The sequence below is a fragment of the Cervus canadensis genome, chromosome 4, assembly GCF_019320065.1.
Source record: "Cervus canadensis isolate Bull #8, Minnesota chromosome 4, ASM1932006v1, whole genome shotgun sequence".
NCBI classification, from domain to species: Eukaryota; Metazoa; Chordata; class Mammalia; order Artiodactyla; family Cervidae; genus Cervus; species Cervus canadensis.
In genome coordinates, this window is record NC_057389.1 from 41603998 (window position 1) to 41614481 (window position 10484).

At 40.9% G+C, this 10484-nt stretch overlaps 1 long non-coding RNA gene across 5 annotated transcripts in view; it reads right to left on the reverse strand.

Annotated features, from left to right (window-relative positions):
- Positions 1–9649, reverse strand: part of LOC122439649 — a 173126-nt gene extending 163477 nt beyond the window's left edge. For 4 of the 5 annotated variants that reach the window (XR_006268949.1, XR_006268952.1, XR_006268948.1 and 1 more), the window contains exon 1: positions 9335–9643. This is a non-coding gene — a long non-coding RNA (uncharacterized LOC122439649). Of the gene's footprint in view, positions 1–9334 lie in introns of all 5 variants that reach the window. The other variant, XR_006268951.1, reaches the window with a different exon arrangement.
- Between the last annotated feature and the right edge of the window lie 835 nt (positions 9650–10484).

A 10484-nucleotide genomic window follows, 5' to 3' on the forward strand; every position in this document is an offset into this window, starting at 1 on the left:
TACTGAGGTCCTAAGGAATGATGGGATGTTCTCAAGGGCTCCTAACTAGTAAGTTGGTTGGGGTCTGGACTCAATTTCTGTCTTTCCTTCCATTAAACATAGAATGAGGCAAAGGCTTAACTTTTGCTGAAAAGGATGCAAGACATTTAGAATTACCATTTAGATATATTTAGCATGGGGTGTATTTTAAAAGGGCATATGCACTGCTACCACCTGACAAATCTGTGTTTTCCTTCAGGTCCTCCCATTGCACTACTCGAGGCATTTAGGACACATTGATGAGCAAAGCCGCAGATTCCTAATTTCAAGGCAGTGGCAGGAGGCCATGATGGGAGAGATAGCTAAACAACATGAAAACTATGTTTGCAACTTATTTTCTAAGAGAATGGGGGCTACAAATAAAAGATCGAAAAATAAAAAGACAGGAAAAGTTCATAGATAAGCAGTGCTGGGGGTGGAGAGCTGGGCAGGTTCAAATTTGAAAAGCATGAGAAAGGCTGACCTTATGGAGAAAGCAGTATCTGAGCAAAGACATGAAGGAACCTTGATAGTCAGGGAAGATCTGGCTCTGCATGCCACTCATACATCATTCTAAACATGCTCCTAGACACTGCACTGAGAACCAGGAAAGAACATGAACTGAACACCCTAAACAAGAAAAGTAATTTTAAATACTGATAGCAAATTTAATAGTGTCATTTTCACAGGCAAAGGGCACTGCACCCACCCATCGTGGCCTCCTCTATAACCTTTTCAGCTACGTTATGGTACATAAACCCAGAGCTTCTCATATCCTCAAGGATGATTCTGATCAGAACCAGACGACGATGACTGCAGTTGGGCCACTACAGAGCTTCTGTGACTTGGGGACCAAGCTGTGCAATAAAATAATGAACATGACTCAGACATGTTCTGACTCAGACTGAGACACAGCGCTTGAAGGGAACAGACTACATAAAGTTCAAGTCACAGTTACAGGTGAGAAAACTAGGTCCAGGGAAGTGAAGTGACTTCATCAAGGTCACAGAGTAAGTTAGTCAGAAGACGGCTGAATTGAAAACCATCATGTTTCCCACAAATTTCAGGCTTTAGTCTTTTCAACTGAAACATCTATTTGACATCACTTTCATCAACAAACATTCAACTGCCTTTTGAACAATACTCAAAAGCAAACAGCAACAAAACTAGGTTTCCTAACACAAAGAATACAAAGCTGATGATAAATACTTGCATGATGGTTAACCGTGTACTAGACTCTGTTCTAATGCTATACTGAACCTATTTAATTCTCATAGACATAAACTTACTATCCTGATTTTACAGTTAAGGCAACTGAGAAACAGAGAGTTTAAGCAACCTACTTGAAGTCATTCAGCTTGTTAAAGACAGCAAAAATCTGAACCCAGAGTGCCTGAGTGAAAATTCTGTTCTAGTTCTCGTGTTAAATGCTTTCAGATATGTGTGTCTACCTGGTCAGAAAAGTGTGATTACTAATTAAGAACTTATTTTTGTTAACAGTTATAGCTAAAATTTCTTAACACAGATACTAATTTTAAGACAATTCTTCATAAACTTTTTGAGTGACTACTATATCTCAGCCAGGGCACATGTTACTCTAATTACAGGCATTTTTCACCCAGGTAATAAATTATCTTTGATATTTCTCTGAAACCCATATATTTTTACAGCATCATGAAAAACAGCTGCAACAAATTAGGCACACCCTTCTATAGTGATTCAATAGTTCCAAAAAATAAGCATTGATCCCATAAGGTTATCCCTTGACAATTGCGTTTGGCAAGGATCTTGAGCTATTACCTGTGCTCTTATATACTTGCAATAAAATCTGTGGTCTGAAACAAAAAATCTCTTCATCTCATTTTTAGTCAAGAAATAATTTTTAAAGATTATTTCTTTAAAAAACAATCAAAGTGTCCAGAAAGAAGCAGGATAACAGTAACAGCTAAAAGTTATTACGCACTTTGCATGTCTTCACACATGTCTATATATACACATGCTCATATGTATATATGTCTACTGAGGTACAACTTACAACTAGTCAAACACACTGATACTCACTATGCAGCTTGAGTTTTTATAAATCTGTATAAAAAAAATTCACTCAAGACAGGGAATCCTTCCATCACCCTAGAAAGTTCCCTTATGTCCCTTCCTCATCAATCCTCACCCCCAGTAGCAGTGATTGTTCTAATTTCCATCACAATTGAAATTTTTAATCCTAAGTGCAATTCTATGAGGTGGTGATTCCAAAGAATGTCCAACTTTGAGATCCATGCTCTTGGCCACTATGTTGTTCCACTGTATTTCTTCCCAATGGACACTTAGCCCATCTCGATGGTATCCTCTGAGAGAATAAAGGCATGATGTCTTAACTTCTCTTTCAAGTATCTAGAATATACTGTAGGTACCACCCTTGAAAGAACTGAAAAAAATGGTCAACTGAATGATTTTCTATATTCTGTGTTTCAGATGAGACACACTATTGAGAGCTTACTGATGTCACAGAAGGCAGGCAGGATCAGTGAATGAAGTGGACATGCGCCTTCTCAAAACAACAAACACTGCTCATTTTCCCAACTGATGCACCATGAGAAATCAGGCCAGGGATGCCATTCTCCAGCTTCTTCTACATAATCTAGAGATCTAAATTTGTACATAATACCTCAGTACATGTAAGTGCTTTGTAACTAAGTGGATGTAAACAACAACAAAAAACACTTCATGAGTCAAAATGTGTCCAGAGGCCAGCCCTGGATTGCCAGTTTGGGACCTGGTATTTGCATTCTTGGCCTAAGAAACACCAGGATTAGCTTCACCAGTGACAAAAGGGAGACCACAAACCTCTGTAGGTCACAGCCAGCCTAGGAGGTAATGTTTGTCATCATGTGGTAAAAATTCTGCTGTCCAGACTCTGGTCTGTTGCCAACACTCCTTCCCACTGAGGGAAGCAGATGACTTTGGTAAACATCGTAAACAAACAGAAGAAAAAAAGAAAGAAAGAAAGAAAGAAACTGGCATTGGGAAGAGGAAAGCAATAAAAACACAGAAGGAAAGAGCTAGAAAGAGTATAGAACAGTAAAGAAGACAGCTACAGGTAAGAAAAGGAAGCAAAGGACAGGCACCTCTAGGTTTGAAGCATATTCCTTCACTGACTATGCCGGCCCAGAACCACAACCCCAACTGGAGTTGGGACAACAGGGCAGTGGGAATGATGGAGTGGAGAAAAGAGCTCATTTTGATATTTATTTACTCTGAGCTTTATGAGACCAGTTTCAGTGCTTAAATATTTTGACCATGGGAAATAATGGCAGGGTTTCTAGGAATTCCAAAATATATTATTTGAGATTCAGAGAAATCATCAGAGAGTCCAATCCTGTCAAGTCTGATCCTGGCAAGGCTCTGTGGTCTGAACAAGAAGGAAATTTCTAATCCCCAGTGATATGGTTTTTATCAGGAAACTGTGCGTGCTGTAATAGGTGCCACTGCATTACTGGTTAAAAAGAAGAATAAAGCTACCACTTCCATATCCACCTACATACCCAGAGTTCCACTGAGACAACAACCAGCAAAGATTCTGAGCAAACCAATCTCAGAGGATTTATACCCTTAGTGAACCGTTGTGACACGTCCCTCCCCCAGGCCTGCAGACTTGCTCAACAGGTCACAGCTTACATGACTTCCTTTATAGAAGACAGTTCACACTTGACAAAAGGAATCCGAAACCATAAGAAAGATGGTTACCTTTCTGTGTGGTAGCAAAGGTGAAAGAAAAAGGACAGTGGAATTGTCAGAGAAATTAAGGTGACAAAGAAAAAATAACCTGGATCATTCAGCATAAAACTCCTCTGCTGATTGTCTCAGTGCTTCATTTTATCATCTGTTATGCCTATTTCCTTCTTTGCCAGTTTGCCTCATGCGGAACTAATTTTAAATATATACAGCTAACATACTTACGTCTTTACCATGTGCAAGGCATCAAGCTAAGGACGTTCTAAGAACAAGCTCACAACATACTATGAGGTAGATGCTACCATGTTCATTTTAAAGATGACATAATTGTGGCTCATGGACAGGATGTAACTTGCCCAAGGTCACACACCCAGGGTCACAGTCCAGGTTTGTGTACCTCAAAACCTAAGCTCACTTCACAGTGTAAACATTCTCTCTCTGCTACAAGATCATCCCCCCTCCCACTCTTCTTTCTTACTGTCCTGCTTCTTGCTTACAATAACCCTCCACTCCCTGGGTTCACAGGTGTATGATGGTGTCCTGTTCATACAATATGCCCCTGTTAGATGACTGGAATCGAGTTTAGGGAATTGTATTTTTGTCAGGAGGAGGCTGCCTAGACTGTGTTCAGAGAAAGGGTAAAGAGAAAGCTGCAGGAAAAGACAAAGGAGAGAGAAAGATTTTAAGACGTTCATAAAGAAATTAGAGTTTGAGAATGAAAAAAACAGTAGCATGTGAGAGAAAACACTTTACAGGCATCTGATCCCATTTTACAGTTGGAAAAACTGAGATTCAGCTCTTAGTAGACTCAGGACCTTTCCCAAGATTTGTGGCCCCCACTACTCTTATTCCTTCTCTTCACCTCAGTTCTGTACCAAGTCCTCCTACCACCCTCTAATGCGCCTTAGGAGTATAGCAATGGCCATGGGTTACAAAGTACAGAGATGTAAATGTGGCCCAACCCGAGGAGACTGGAGATGATAAACAACGCCCCAAGCTGCTTTGCAGTATAGTGAGGTTCTCCATCACTGAATGAACTGGTGTCACATCTGGCTGACATCTGTCAGTGGTACTATAAATAGCACTTGTGTAGTAAATAATGATTTAGCCCCATCAGTGTAAAACAAACTCAGTTCTAAAGACCAATGTCTGGTTGGCTTCAAAAGAATAACTTGAGGAGTTTTTAAAAATAGAGGGATTCCTCAACTCTAATCTCAGAAATTTTGATTCAAGAGGTTTTGAAAGACCATGGAACCAGGTGATTTCTGAGGGCCCTCCTACTACTAAGATTCTATTATGTTACTTTCTCTGACATAGCTTCCAAAGTATCGCCTGTCATTACTAAGCCACACACGTAACAAGTAGTTGACACTAGACTCAGAGTCAAGGGACAAGAAGCATTGCCATTGTCTCTGAATACCCGTGTTCTCCCAGCAGGTAACATATCTTTTCTAGTCTCAGTGTATGCCTCTTTAAAATAGCAGCAAAAGACGGTTGGAAGAGTTCTAAAACTCTTGATCTGGACCTGTGGGCTCCTATTCCACACTCAGAGGGCCTCTACCCATCATAGTACTATAACTGCATGGGACCAGTAGGCACATGACCCAGTTCTGGGTATATTCTGAGACATGAGGAAGTCTATGTGGGAGGGCATCCCTTCCTGATTAAAGAGACAAAGGTTCATGAGAAGTAGTTTTCTTCTTCATGTTTTGCCATTTTTGTTCTGACTTGAACATGACACGTGGAGATGAAAAAATGAACAGAAGGAAGCTGTGATCTTTGGAGACACCGCTCAGCTGCCACAACAGTCCTGGACTACCCAGGTGTAATATACATCACATGCACAAAAAGTGAAGTCCTGCATGTTCCAACTCTATGAACAGGGTTTCTCTTTGCAGCCAAATGGAGCCTTCACTGATATAGCACTAAAACTCTCTTCAAATGAAATTTCTTGCAAAACCCCAATATATGAAACAAATAAAAGTGGCTATACTGTTTAGAAAAATGGACGGGGTGTTTCCAGAGCCATTTCCTCCTAAATTCCTGCAGAGTTTCCTCCATGGAACCAGAATTGGTCAAAATCATTACTTCTCAAGGTAGAGTCTCCAAGGCTCAGGGATTCTCAGATTTTCTCCAGACTCAGAGAGTTTTCTGCCAAGTTTGTTCTTGTGTTTTCCTTTCTTATTTCTTTGATGTGCTTATTTAATTTTTTTCAAATTTTATCCTAGGAAATACAGATCCAAATCATGACCAGTGGCTACTACTCACGGTTTTGGTGTGTGCATTTGTATTCAATGTACAGTCATTTAGCAACAAGTGATTTGATTCCAATTGTCATGACTAGAGAAAGAAGTAGAGTGTGATATAACACAAAATGACGTATTCCTTCAAGGTGCACATCAAAGGATATCTTGGCATGCAAATGAAGGTACATTTGAAGAGAAAAAAAGTCATGGAAGAAGCAAGTATGCATCCAGGATATAAGAGTATAAGTGTCTGGAATTAGAATAATCTTCAGTTCCATGTTCATGGTGTAAACCTTATTAAATTCTAGTAAAGGATCCTCTAGACTTCCCAAGTGACACCAGTGGAAAAGAATCTGCCTGCCAATGCAGGAGATATAAGAGATATGGGTTCGATCCCTGGGTCAGGAAGCTCCCCTGGAATAGGAAATAGCAATCCACTCCCATATTTTTGCCTGGAAAAGTCCATAGACAGAGACTGGGAGGCTACAGTCCGTGGCGTTACAAAGAGTCTGACAAGACTCATGCTCACACTAAAACACCCTCTATATTAAGAAACAAATGTTGAAAAAAAAAAAAGAAACAAATGTTGATAACCTGAATATTGTTAGATACTTTTCTCTGTATTTAATTAATATATTTTAGTGTTATGGATGCTTAAAAATTATTAAAATAAAGAGGCAATATCTAAGTGTGTATTTTGGGATTTGTACATGTTTAAATAACAGTATAATTAAAACAGTGGGAGCATGGACTTTCTCCAGCCCTGTTAAAAGGGGTCTTTATATCACTGAAGCTCAGATTCTGGACTACAGGATGTTAAGCCTTAATCCTTTCCAGATGGTCAATTCCATAATTCCATGAACCTTCTCACCTTATGGAATATTAAATACTTTCACCAACAATGTGGTATATGCCCTTGGAGATGTTTTTAAAATAAAAAAGAGATAAAATTAAGTTCATGAATTGCAGTAAAGCATATGTATCCTTCTATTAATATATTCCTTTTCAAAAGTTTGTCTTCAGGATGAAGCATCCATGGGCAAGCCTTGGAACAAGCTCTGCCCACTGCCACCCCTCCCCCATCTCCACCTGGCCCCTTCACTCATCACTCCCAGCAGAAATATCTCTGGACGGAACAAATATGGGTTAAAAATAAGGCCTTAAGAGCCTGCTCCCTCCTCACTTAGGAAATCTGAACCCTTGGGCAATGCCATTCTTACAAAATGTGTTTTCTGATTACTTCCATAAGGCAGAGCATGGTGGACGGATCATGGGGTCTTCCATTGTGAACAGGGTAAAACAATTCTGCTCACCAAGGCCATGGTTTAGCCACACATTTCACGCTGAACCAATCAGTGCCCACTGGGCTTTGCTATTCTAGCATGTATGTTTCATTCCTTCCAGCTTGTGTTGCGGCTCCTCCTCCCTCCCTGTCGTTTGTACCTCTGCCCTGGGTTTCTTCACCTCTACCCTCCTTCACCCCTCTTTCTTTTTTTCAAATGTCAGGGGAGCTTGATTTCCACCTCTCGTACTTCTCAACGAGGGAAACTATAGAGTTTCTTCCAAGTTTCAGGCAATGTTGTGCACAGCCCTGCAACGTGAAGTTGTTATATTTCATGCCTGCTCAGCTCAACATGCACTAAATTTAGAGGAGCATGACATTAGAGCTACAGAGTCTCCTTTTTCACGGGCAGTGTGTTTGGCTGTGGTTCACATTGGTTCCCAATCTGTCTTGGCATCTTACTGACTCCATAGGCAACCCAAGTGTAGTCACTGTTTATCCTATCTTCTTTCCCCTTTTGGGAATTATTCCAAACTCTCTTCACTCCAACCCAAGCCAAGCCAACCCAAAGATGACGTTCATGAAGAAAATATTTGTGTGCCATTTCTCAGAATAAGAATTCCTGCTGCCAGTCATTTCTTAATTCCCTCCTCCAAGTGCAGACTGTAGAGAAAGTAAAATTGCAGACTGAGAGGGCCGACTTGCCACTGACTAAACACAATGCCTGCACACGTATCCTAGGTCTTATGCAGACAGATACGAACAAGTCTAGGTTCGCACTCTTTACTCACCCACTAATCTAACTCTTTACTATCAGATACTTGTTGAGATATTTTAGAATAAAAGTAAACACAAACTTCATTGAGGTCCACCCTAAGAGGTCTAGCTACTCTTCTGCTTTTCAAGAAGCAGCCACAAATCCATTCATTCATCTATTTCTCCAACCATACTCCTGGCCAAGCCCCTTTTGGAAAACACCATTGTTGTCACTGATGGCTCTGCCAGAAATCACAAAGCTCTAGTGAGATTTGGTCCAGCTCTTTCAGAATTGAACCACTTCCTTAAATGCATTTATATTATATTTTGCATTTTCTAAATGCTAAATGTAGGATAAGGTGTAGCTTTTGTGGAGGAGGGGTAAAAATCAGTTGTATTATAATTGATATGTATGAAAGAGAATTACCTAAAATTTGTTATTTTTAAAAGCACTCTCTTCAGTAAGGTGCAAAATAGAATAAATTAAATAAAATTCACACAGTTACATGTCTATCTTTTAACTGATTTTGAGTAAATTACTGCCTTCTGTGACTCTATAGTTGTCTATGCTTCATAAAATAATGAAGTATTTTTTATTGGAGTATAACTGCTTCACAACATTGTTACAGACGTATTTTCTGAGAGAACTCCCAGATGCTTCTGCAACTCAGAAAAACTGAAAATTATTATCGAAACAGAATTATACATGTTGATCCAGCATATTTCTAGGCAAATATATCACTGAGCTCCTTAATGACAGTCGAAACCCCGTATGATAATAAAAGATGCCAGGATCTCATACGCACAGTTTCTATTCCTACACCCTGAAAGCGTAATCCAAAATAGAAACTTCAAATCCCGATTCCCTCTAAAATGAAAGCCATTTTCTGCTATAAATGCCCCTCTCCAAACTCTCATGAAGGGAAGAACACAGACAGTTTCATCTAAAATTATCTTCCCTGTCAATGAACTGTCCTTTCTCGTAGAAAAGTTACAGAAGGTTGGAACAGGGTGACAACACAAGAGTTCACAGACTTTTCTTTCTCACAGTGGTGTTGCCAGTTCAATCCCAACTTTTCAAAGCGTCTCTGCCCTGCTGAAAACCACATTTTGGAGGGGCCTGGGGGAGAAGAAAAGATTACATCCCCACACCAGCCGTTTAAGTGATGAAGTTCTAACTTGTTCCCACACATACACACCCCCCCACCACCACCCACAAAAACTCGGAGTGCTTCCAAACAAACAGCAGGTAGAAAGTGAAGAGAAAGCATGGAAACGCAAGGACCGAACAGTCCCCTACCTCTCCTCAGCCTCACAGCGCTGCTGATGAATCCCGCAATCCAGGCGTGTGTGGAGCGGCTGGAAGGAGGCAGCCACTCGGCCTGCCGAGGGTGAGCAGGCCCAGTCTGCGTTCAGAAGCTGCCCCAGTCAGATTTTCCAGCTGCAGAATCGCAGCCAAGTCCCTGCCCATGCCTGAAGAATTTCCTGAACAGCATTCCCGTTCTTTTTCTGACTGCTTTGAAACCGTACTCTGTACTTCAATACAGCTTTGTCAGGCCAACTCCCAGCTACTGGGCTGCCTCCAGCTCTCAATGGGAAACACATGTGTCCAGCACAGACGCGCTCCCCTGCCCCAGTGCCCATGCGTCCGCTGGGCTCACACAGCCACAAAGGCAAGGGCTTCTAGAGCCAATGCTGATTTCTCAGCCATTCTGCACACGGCCTCTGCTCTGGGGTGCTAGATGCTGGAGCTGAGTCTCCTCTTGCTGCCGCTCCATGCCGCCCCTTTTCAACTTTCTCCTTCCTTTCACAGTCCCCAGCCGATGACCCGTGTTAGCTCCCCCAACTCCCCAACTCTTGCCAGCCCTGATTAAAAGCCTATTACAACTGAGAGGTGGGAATTCTGATTTGATCTCCCTACCTGCCATTGCCTCTATCTTTGCTCAACATTTCAATTGTTGGAGGGGGAACAATATTTTTAGCATTTTCAGACTGGTTCGGCACTTCTGAGTTGTTCCCTCATCCTGATGTGTGCATCTTTTACTGATGTCACTAAAAATAATGCAATTATTTTTCAGGCACTTTTGCGGCTCTCTGCTCTGTAACGAGGCTGGTCTGAAAATGTAATATTTTGCATGCTGGTGTAATGGGTGTTGTGTAATGCAGACTGTGTAATACTTTCTATAAGGAAGTGGAAAGGAGAAAAAGAATGTACCTTTTATCAGGATGTGTCCTAATTCTCTGCACCTGTGATTATTCTGGATGGCACTCCATCAATGTCTTATGTACATTCTCCTGGACCGTGTGGTCTACCTTTTCATAAAACACTAAAGGAAATTTCTAAAGATATGAAGAGGACACCCCTCTTCTCCCACACTGAAAACCCCTTATCTAAAAAGCCAAAGCTAAATTGTCAAAAGTAACATTGTAGAATAAGATGATTTAAAGAG